The sequence below is a fragment of the Triticum dicoccoides genome, chromosome 3B, assembly GCF_002162155.2.
Source record: "Triticum dicoccoides isolate Atlit2015 ecotype Zavitan chromosome 3B, WEW_v2.0, whole genome shotgun sequence".
NCBI lineage: Eukaryota > Viridiplantae > Streptophyta > Magnoliopsida > Poales > Poaceae > Triticum > Triticum dicoccoides.
Window position 1 is genome coordinate 328038053 of NC_041385.1, and position 11391 is coordinate 328049443.

Sequence of the window (11391 nt, forward strand, 5' to 3'; positions counted from 1 at the left end):
CCCACGGGTCGTTACTTCGATTCCTCGCAGGGAACAAAAGGTGTTAATCCTAAGGAACGCTAACTACGCGCGCCTCCGCAGGAGACGCCATCATCAACAGTGGGCCGTCAGGCGCCGGCGCCAACCCCATCCAGATCAGTGGCGTAGGCGGCCTGATGCAGCTGCCCTGCTCCGAGCACGACGCGAGCTCGGGGGCTCATAGTTGTCGTCGCTCGTCTCCGGAGTCACGTGAAGCTCGGGGGAGTCGCTGGATTCTTCGGCTCCTCCGCTGCTTCCTGAGGAGCTGCTGGGGAATCGGTTGGCAGGCCTGTTCCTCGCCACCTCGATGCCCCGGCCGCTTCCCTTGGGGCAGCACTCCAGCCGACGTCCTTCTGCATCGAAGACCTTGAAGAACATCAAGGAGGCGCCATCGTATTAAAGATGAATTACGAGGGCACCCCCTGTCCGGCAGACCCGGGCGATCTCGCCCCAGCCCCGGGTCATGTAGACCTTGCCCGGAGCGACGACCGCGGCCTCTGCTCCGATCGCAAGGGTGCTGCAGTCAGCATGCTGCAGCCAGAGCTCCAGAGACCCACTCGGCGGCACCTCGAAGGTGAAGGAGGGAGGAAGGCGAATCCAAGAGCGTGGAGGCATGGCGGCGTGAAGCAAAAGCTCGCGAGAAGGGCAGCGGGAACCCAGGCAACGGCCGCTCGTACCAGGGTTGCGACGTCTCCTGCCGTGCGACCACGTCGCAACGGCCGGGGACCGGCCGTTTCTTCGGCGAAAGTGGGTCGGGACCCTCTCGGGGGGCCTTTACCTTCTCTTCCGCAAAAAACTGGCGGATCGGCGCCATTGGCGTAAGGTAGAGCAAGGGCAACGAGAAGAAGAAGGGGAGAAGCAGGAAGAGATGGACTGCGGAGGCTCTCGCCCGTCCGTACTTATAGTCCAGAGGAGGCCAACCATCGGCCACCATGATCAAGACCCATTTTCTGCATGCAGGGACTTGTCAAGTCGAGCAGTTGCCGAGGCAGCGTGGGGAAGTAGAGACGCCCATGTCCAATCAACCGCCACGCGACGCCCAAGGCCGCAGGCTGATGGGGCCCGCGGCGCTCCGTACTTGCCCCTTCGCTTCTTTGCTAAGCCAAGTACGAGCGCGCCTTGGTCCCCGGGGCTACTGTCGGCGTTCTAGGAACGGGGGTCCCCAGACTTGCCTACGCGGCTTGTGGCGTGGCTCAAGTGGTGGCCCAGTACGGCCCATCTCCATCAGAACAAGACTCAAGACCCTCGCGAGGGGCCAAGCCTCGCGGGGCAGAAGACACAAGACTTCTTCAGGAACGGCCTCGCCAGGCAGGCTTGTGAGGAGGCGGAGAGATCAAGGCAGGGTACCTCGTGAGGTGCTCGTGACGCAAGCCATGACGATCGGGACCAGGCGGGCGCCGGCCTGTGCAGTGTCCTTGTTTCCTCTTTGGTGTAAAGGGGGCAAGCACAGGCATGGAGTACCGAGGCATCAGGCAAAGATTACCATTTCAGTGCAACAAGACCAAGACCAGGGGAGCGGCAGGATGGAGGTCACCGTGGAGCCCAGGACGGCGTCATCACCAGTGCCTTTAGCAGCCGAAGACCAACTTTAGTCAGGATAACTTGTACTAGATGTTCCCCTTCGAAATGGCCATTGTTGGCGCCCTTCCCGCTCAATATTTGGGAAGAGGCCCAGGGCCTCTATATATAGGGATAGCCACCACATAATAGGGGCATCTGGTTTGGCATCCAAGAGGCGATCGAACTCACCCAAGCAGTTCATCGCACCAGCTCAAGAACACCTCTCGCGAGGCTATTCTTCCCTTGTACTGTTCATCATCAGCCCCTGAGGCAATCCACCACACCACACACTAGAGTAGGGTATTACAGCACAACGGTGGCCCGAACTAGTATAAATCTCGTGTCCCTTGTGTTGTTCATCGTTTTAGCTTAGATTCTCACGAGGCGATTGGACGTAGATCGGTAGGGGAAAGATCTTCGTGCGCACCCCAGAGTTCGAACCTTAAGTGTCTGCCAGAACCCAACATCAGACAGAAACATCGAGACACCTTTGCTTCTATCAAGTGGTATAAGATTTCCAGGTTGATCAGTGAGATTTTCCAGTTTTTCATAATTTAGATCAAGTATGTTCTTCATACCTACAGTCCACAGAAAAGCCAAAAAAATTAGGGTTAGTTCATCATATCCGAACCAATCTGAGCCTTTGAATAATCTTTTTAGGTTTTTGCTTCATTGAATTTGTGGTTGCCTCATTGTGTATAGTTGCTGGTCTTAGCGTGTAGTCCTTTAGAGTTTCGAGTTCTGTCACAGTTTGTCACGCCGCCGCCGCACCATCTTCATCGCTGCTGCCATCTACCGGCACCTCTACCATAGCCTACCCCATATACCACCACTGCTGCCATATCCTACCACCACTACCATATAGCACCTGCGCTACCATATTCCACCATCGCTGCCATATACCACCACCGTTGCCATATCCTACCACCATATATCCACCACCAATCCGAGTTCTTTTCATATTAGGTTCTTTGCCTCCTGTTGTCACTAACATTTTACAGGAGTTTGCTGATGTCTTTCCACAAGACGTGCCACCAAGATTACCACCTATTCGAGTGACTAAGCATCATATTGCCTTAATTCCTAGTGCATCACTACCCAACCGTGCACCATATCGTACCAATCCAGAGGAGACGAAGGAGATTATGTGTTAAGTACAGGAGCTGCCCGACAAAGGTTATATACGTGAATCTCTTAGTCCTTGTGTTGTTCCTATTATACTAGTGCCAAAAAAGGACGGCACGTCGCGTATGTGTGTTGATTGTAGAGGCATTAATAATATTACTATTCATGATCGTCATCCTATTCCTAGGCTAGATGATATGCTGGATCAATTGAGTGTCTCTACAATATTCTCCAAAGTTGATTTGCGTAGTGGATACCATACAATTCGTATGAAATTGGGAGATGAATGGAAAACAACATTTAAAACTAAGTTTGGATTATATGAGTGGTTAGTCATGCCTTTTGGGTTAACTAATGCACCTAGTACTTTCATTATATTAATGAACGAAGTTTTACGTGTTTTCATTGGATGATTTGTGGTAGTCTATTTTGATGATATACTGATTGATAGCAGATCTTTGGAGGAACATTTGGAACATTTATGTGTCGTTTTTATTGCTCTACGTGATGCACGTTTGTTTCGTAACCTTGGGAAGTGCAACTTTTGCATCGACCAATTATCTTTTCTTGGCTATGTCTTTACTCCACAGGTAATTGAAGTTGATAAAGCCAAGATTGAAGCTATTGAGAGTTGGTCGCAGCCCAAAACGATCACACAAGTGAGGAGTTTTCTTAGCCTCACTGAATTCTATAGGCGTTTTGTGAGAGATTTCAGCACCATTGCTGCACCTCTCAATGAGCTTACAAAGAAGGATGTGCCTTTTGTTTGGGGTACAGCACAGGAAGAAGCCTTCACGGTATTGAAAGATAAGTTGGCACATGCTCCTTTACTCCAATTTCCTAATTTTAATAAGACTTTTGAGCTTCAATGTGATGCTAGTGGAATTCGATTAGGAGGTGTGTTATTACAAGATGGCAAACCTGTTGCATACTTTTCTGAAAAATTGAGTGGGCCTAGTCTGAATTATTCTACTTATGATAAAGAATTATATGCTCTTATTCAGACTTTAGAAACATGGCAACATTACTTATTGCCCAAAGAATTTGTTATACATTATGATCATGAATCTTTGAAACATATTAAAAGTCAAGCGAAACTGAATCGTAGACATGCTAAATGGGTTAAATTCATTGAGACTTTCCCTTATGTCATTAAACACAAGAAGGGTAAAGAAAATGTTATTGTTTATGCATTGTCACGTTGCTATGCTATGCTTTCACAACTTGAATTCCAAATATTTGGTTTGGAGACCATCAAACATCAATATGTGCATGATGCTGATTTTAAAGATGTATTGCAAAATGTGAAGAAGGGAGAACATGGAACAAGTTCATTGTTAATGATGGATTTGTTTTCTGTGCTAATAAGCTATGCATTCTAGGTAGCTTCGTTTGTCTTTTGTTGTTGCAGGAGGTGCATGGAGGAGGATTAATGGGAAACTTTGGCGTGAAGAAGACGGAGGACATACTCGCTACACATTTCTTTTGGCCAAAGATGAGACAGAATGTTGAGCGTTTTGTTGCTCGCTGCACTGCATTTCCTTTGCCTGTACCTAGTGTTCCTTGGGAGGATATATCTATGGACTTTGTTTTAGGTTTACCTCTAACAAAGTAGGGGAGAGATATCCTATTTGTTGTCGTGGATAGATTCTAAAAAATGGCACAATTTATACCATGTCATAAAAGCAATGATGCTGTTAATGTTGTTGATTTGTTCTTTTGTGATATTATTCGCTTGCATGGTGTTCCAAATACAATTGTTTCAGATCGTGATACTAAATTTCTTAGCCACTTTTAGAGCTGTTTATGGGCTAAGTTGGGGACTAAACTGCTTTTTAGTACTACTTGTCACCCCCAAACTGATGGACAAACTGAAGTAGTCAATAGAATATTGTCTACTATGCTTAGGGCTATTTTGAATAATAATAAGAAAATGTGGGAAGAATGCTTGCCTCATATTGAATTTTTTTATGATCGTTCGTTGCATTCTACTACTAAGATGTGCCCTTTTGAAATTTTGTATGGTTTCCTACCTCGTGCACCTATTGATTTATTGCCTCTTCCATCTTCGGAGAAGGTTAATTTTGTGCTAAACAACATGCTGAATTGATCTTAAAAATGCATGAGTTACCTAAGGAAAACATTGAGCGTATGAATGCTAAATATAAACTTGCTTGAGATAAGGGTAGAAAACATATTGTGTTTGCACCTGGAGATCTTGTTTGGTTACATTTGCGTAAGGATAGATTTCCTGATTTGTGCTAATCAAAGCTAATGCCACGTGTTGATGGTCCTTTTAAGGTGTTAGAGAAAATAAATGATAATGCATATAAACTTGAGCTGCCTGCAGAGTTTGGGGTTACTCTCACTTTTAACATTGAAGATTTGAAGCCTTATTTGGGTGAGGAAGATGAGATCCCATCGAGGACGACTGCATTTCAAGAAGGGGAGGATGATGAGGACATCAATACCATTGTTACACCCACAACCCCTGCTACTATACATACTGGACCAATTACTAGAGCTTGCGCACACCAATTAAATTACCAGGTACTTTTGTTTCTTGGTAACGATTCAAATGTTCATGAGAATATGATGCTTCCTAAATTGGATATATTTTCTTTGCTTACAAATGAAGGGCCTAGCTTGGAGAATGACGAACATTGGAGCAAGAACAAGCATGGAGATGATGGCATGCGCAAGGGAAACAAGAACAGAGTTTCAAGTGATGATTTCAGGACTTTGAAGCCACCGTAATGTGTGCTTGAAGGCTTGGACTAAATATACAAGATGACACTTCATTTCATCCAGAGGCTATTATAGGTGTTGCGTCACCTTATTATTGGGCCAGGCCCATGTAATTTCGAAATACATAAGCATAGGCTATTTTTAGAGTCCGTATGTGTGGGAAACAAAGTTAGGGTTGGTTTCGGACCCCTCCTACAAGGGGTCACAAAATTCCCACCTACTCCTCCATATATAAAACCCTTAGGGCATCATTTAGACTTTGGGATTTGTTTAGATTAAAAGTTTGCCATAGCTGCAACTTCGCGTACTTTGTTTGTGTTCAATGACCAGACCAAGACGTCACGGAACTCCACCTTGATAAATAAAGCCTTCCTATTTTATTCGAAATATCCAGATTGCAATTTTACTTTCTTGCTTGTTCTTCATTTGCTTGCAGGAAATAGACCCTCGTGGCCAGGTTGATCATGCTCCAGCGTGGTCAATAATCTCTCGGAGTTGGTTTAGCGATTGCTAAGGCGCAATGTCCTCGCACGTTCATAGTCGGATCGTCAAAGACAGGACACCTTTGCCTCTATTACCCTCCCTCTTCCTCTCGCCGCCCTCCTCTCTCCTCCCTCCGCAGGCCTCCCTCTCTCCTCCCTCCTCGCACCGGTGGCCCTCCTCCCTTCTCCCTCGTCCAACTTCTGCCCTGCTCCCTTCTCCCTCCTCCCACTGCCCTCCTCTCTCCTCCCTTCCCCAGCCGCACGAAGCCCTACTCCTCCTCCTCCTGCTGCCCTCCTCTCTTTGTATAAAGATTTTGGTATAAAAAAATTTAGTAATAGAAATTTTTAGGAATAGAAATGTATTATGTTATATGATATTTGTTTAGTAAATGTAGGTTTTCTGAATGGAATTGAAGAAAATAAGTAAATTGTATGTCTTTTTAATAGAATAGCAATTTTTCTAAGTTATGTGAAACTAGGACATTTTTCTATGATTCAAGAAGAAGACAGTAGTTAAAAAACCAGGGCATTTTTCTAGGATTTTTGAGGATATATAACTACATGGATGGATGGACAGATGTTAGGGCTAGAACTAGGGTATTTTTAGTAAATGTATATAGGTCTTTTCAATTTTTAGGGTTAGAACAAGGTATTCTTAATAAATGGTAGGGCTAGAAGTAGGATTTTTTAGACATAGGGTTTCACTAAGTCCTAAGATGACGATAATAATGTTTTTGTTTATATTTTGTTTTTGCAGAAGTCAAGGAGCCCCTGCATCATGCCCGCCATCGTCCCCGTCACCGACCACCTCTGACCTCGAGGTGAGAAAGAGCGCTATCCCCATGTCGATGATGATGTAGATGTTTTGCTAGTTATAGTTGAGTAGTAGCTACATGAGTGGCCTATGTTTGCAGGGAACACCTCACAGTGGCCTATGTTTTCCCGGAGTGTTGATTAATTTCCATTCCGGCAAATTTCAGGTGCTCGATATATGTCCTTTTTAGCCAAGGTCATGTCGGATTTTTCCATAAATTTTGGCATGACTTGTGCTAGAATATGTAGGAAATATGAAGTTGCCCAAATTTTGTAGAAAGATAATTAAACGACATTTTGGGTTGACTTTAAGTCTGTCGAGGCTCCATACATGACAGTCAATAAATGAGTGAGGGAGAAAGTATGCACCATATATAAGAGAAGAAGAATCCCGACTGTTGTCGTGGGGGTCGTTTCTCCTTCTTCTCCTTGTGCTAGACCTTTGTTATGCACTAGGGGAAGGAGGAGTAACAACCATCACCGATGTTTGCAAATGCCAGAGAGGAATCGGTGAGGGAGAGTCTCCACCATATATGAGAGGATGAAGAATCCCAACTGTCGTCGTGGGGGTCGCTTCTCCTTCGTTCCCGTGTTCTAGACATTTTGGTGTAATGCACTCAGGAACAAAAGGAGGAGCGACCATCACCAACGGTCGAATATATACACCACGTGAGCTGAGAGTTTTCAAGAAATGACTTGACAGACCGATAGTCAACCCGTGATGAATAATAATGATCTAATTTAGTTTTTGTAGTACATATATTTAATTTTAGAAGCTTAATCTTTGAATTATGAACATAGGAAATGTCAGCGGACAATGATAGTCTCCCGGAGTGCGACTGGTGTGGCGACGACCGGGGTCTATGCAATAGGCCTCACCTGGTAGAAGGTCGACGCTTCGGCATTATGCTCCGGAGACCTTCGATGTTGAAATGGTACACATGGATGACAAGTGTTTTCTCGTAATTAAGCACGACTTCTGCTTCTTCAACGTGTAATTTTCGTCTTTTACAATTCGACTAGCTTATCCCGTGCCATGCAAGACGCTATGTCTTGGAGAGGATGGATTTTGAAGATCATGAAAGTACGGGAACAAAGATAGTTAACCTAAGGACCCATCATGGGTATGATTTTGCTGCAAATCTATACAATTCTAATAGTGTATCTCATTGTGTTTGCCCGAATTGGGAAGCACTTTACAAGACATATGATTTTCATGAGGGTATGCTTGTCACCTTGGAGCTTGGTGATCCTGACATCAACGAATAGAATATGGACACTTGGGTCCTTATTGATACGCTTCCAATTCTACCGCTATGTGAGTTTTCAAACATAGTTATTAAGTAATCTATATTTGTAATTTCAAAATAGTTGACAACTTATTTCCATTGACAGCATATTTTCATTCTTCAAAAAATGTACGGAAGATGGTAGACATGACCTACTACATGGACGGCGCAAAATTAACTTACCAGGAGAAAGATCATCTTATCTCATTTATTATTGATGTTGAGAATTACAATATAAATTATCAAACTCCTACACATTATGGTCAATATGTGCCACTAGTGCACATGCTGACCTACTATTACGACAACGGTGCATTTTTGTATATATTCTTCTAAAGCTAAACTGCATTGCTAACTATGATGTTATTATTATGTTTTTCAACAGAAAGTCCTGAAGTATTGTGTGCCTGATCTGATGTTTCCGAGAGGTTGGCTTGATATTTTTAGCTTACAGCCATATCTGCCTTGGCTTCACAACTATTCATACCAGATTTCTAAAACCGATCAAGACATGACAATCAAAGAATGGTGAAAATGTATTAACAATCATAGGGAGCTATTTTGAAGCAACATTATTCGAAGCACAAGAATTGGGGACAGGATGGTCTCCATTCTTCATAATGGAGAGTCAAGGCCTATCTTGTTTTATGCTATTTTACCTTCGAGAGGGTAGTAGATCCTATGAGAGAGGAGTAGGTCATAGGTACAATGTGTTATCATGTGTTACACTATGTTAGAGTTGACGATGAGGAGGAGGAAGGGTTGTGATTATGACTAGTGACCAAGTTGTTATATGATGTCTGATGGACGAAAATGATGACCAAGTTATTATGATGATGCATGATGCTAAGTTGTTATATGAGCATGATGAGTTATTATATGAGCATGATGAGATCAAATTTGGATTAGTAGTACTTTCTAGATGCACCGCATGTTGCCTCCACTTGAATCTAATCCATGTTCATTTCACCCACAGTTATATATAATAACTAATCATCGTCATAAAATCATATTATGAAAGTATTGTATATAAATCCTATACAAATACAACGACAATAAGCTGCATTTTCAAAATTATAGGAAAATTTAGTAGTGCTTTTCAAAAGAAATGCTACTGCTACTTACTATTATCAGTAGAGCTTTTCCCTACCAAGCACTACTGCTAACTAGGTATAGCAGTATAGCTGGAAAACCAGCGCTGCTGCTACCAGTTAGCTATAGCGCCTTACTGGTAGTGCTTGTACAAGTGCTACTGATAGCTATAAAACAAGCACTACTACTAGGGTTATCCCTAGTAGTGTCTCTCGACGTCGCTCTATGGTGATGCGTGCATCTTACTTCCGCCGGTCTTCCAGAACTCGCCGCTGAACACGATGGGTTTGCGGGTCAAATGAAGACATCGACGTCTCGTCGGGCTCGTCGACTCGTTGAGTTCGCCGTGGCTGCCACTGGGCCTGCTGTCGCGGAGGGGATTGCACCGTTGTTGTAGCCCCCTCAACATGACCAACGTCTCGGGTCACCGTCGCCGTTCGCCGGCATCGTGACGGCTCCGCATACTATGATTTACCAGCTTCAGCAAAGCAAATCAAACTCTGGACGATGGCCCTCCACTCATCCATCTTGTAAGCTGTTGGTGGATAGTACAACAAAAGCTAAGCTCGCGCCATTGCTTCCGCGGTCGTGCTTGGCATGGCCATCGAGGCAGACCGCGACATCGCTCGACTCTTGGTAGAACCAACGGGAGCGTCGTCGTGTTCTTGTCGTCGTGGGCCAGTCTCCAAGGCGGGTAGTGAGTGGACCGCACTTGGGGGTCGACGGCCCCATTCGGTGCCCTGCCTTCCCTGTCTAGCTCTTGGCAAGGTGGGCGCCTCGTAGTCGCGCCCGTAGTGGGAGGGACAGGAGGATCACGCTTGCGCCAGAGCAGGTGTCTCTTTTGCAACTGCGTTCGCTAGTGCGGCGGGGAAGTGGAGACTGGTGGTTCCCTCGCCCCGCAGCTTCCGGGTCAAGCTCGCTAGGATGCTTCTGATGCTGCCCATCCTTGGCGTTTCCTTCTCCAACATCAGTCGCAAGGAATACAACGACAGCGCCGCCTGCGCCTGTCGTATTGCATGCAGAACCCATCTCACCCAACGCCACCATGGCGCGTACGGTGTCCACGACTGTGTGGGAGGGGGCCTTCTAAGTGGGGGGATGTACGGTCGCGCCAGGTTTCTTCTTGGGCGCCATGGATGGAGAAGATAATGACGAAGAAGATGATGATGAAGATTGATGCGGTGTTCACTACATCGTGTTCGGGCAAGCAAGGTCCCCGTACCTGGCACGCGAAAGATGTCGTGGATGAACACGATCACCTATGGTGCCATGAGCCCCTTGTGGTTCGGCGAGGGGGAAGATCACGTTTCACAAAGAGCGGAAGCCATGAGGCCGCATGACGATGGGGCTCTGGTCATTTTTACCCAGGTCAGGCCGCTGGTAAGCGTAAAACTTTAATCCTGCTTTGGTGGATTGGATTGGAGGAAACACAACAACACGCAGTGCTCAAGCCCGGCAAGATGGACTTCGGGAGAGCTGCTACATGCGTACAAGTGTGGGGAGGTCCGGATCCCTCTCTAGGTTGCCTTGGGCCTCCTTTTATAGCTTAAGGGGTAACCATAGTGGCAAAAAAGTCATTATCTTGTGATTAGATAGCCCATAGTGCTATCATACCTAACTGTGGCACTTAGGAAAAAATGCCATAAATGCTACCATAGGTGTCAAGCGAGGGTGCATCCCCGACAAGCTTATATCACCGCTTAACTAGCCTTGCTTATCATTTTGATACGCCATTAGATGGGTGTTACAGCGGTGTGATGTGTCTTCTAGTGGGTCGTCACGTGCTTAGTGAGAACCACTTAGTTGCCTGGAGGCTCGACACCGCATTGATAAATGACTGGCAACGTGATGCAGTGGAGCGGTGGCAATCTGGCTAGCACCTGTCGGGGGCAGGGCTTGCCGGGCCTTCCTGGAGGATGCGTGCCACGATCTCCAGTTGCACTAGAGGCGCAACTGGCACGGTTTGGATTTGCTCTTGCTTGTTGTATCCACCTTGCCGACCTCGCCTGGCTGGCAATGGATATTATATTTCTCATGGAATCCTTTGTTTGTTTGCTTGGCTTGGTCTTCTTGACACGCACCTTGATCTCATGAAGAGTGGCTTCTCTATCTTAGGTTTGTGTTGTGCCTTGGTGCCGACTGCATGATCGTTAGTATGCCTGTGCATGAGCTCGTTCAACAAATGTGCATGTTCGTTGAACTGACACCTACATAAAGGAGCCTACAGACTCTACAACTTCACCATAGAAATGGAAGAGCGCGAA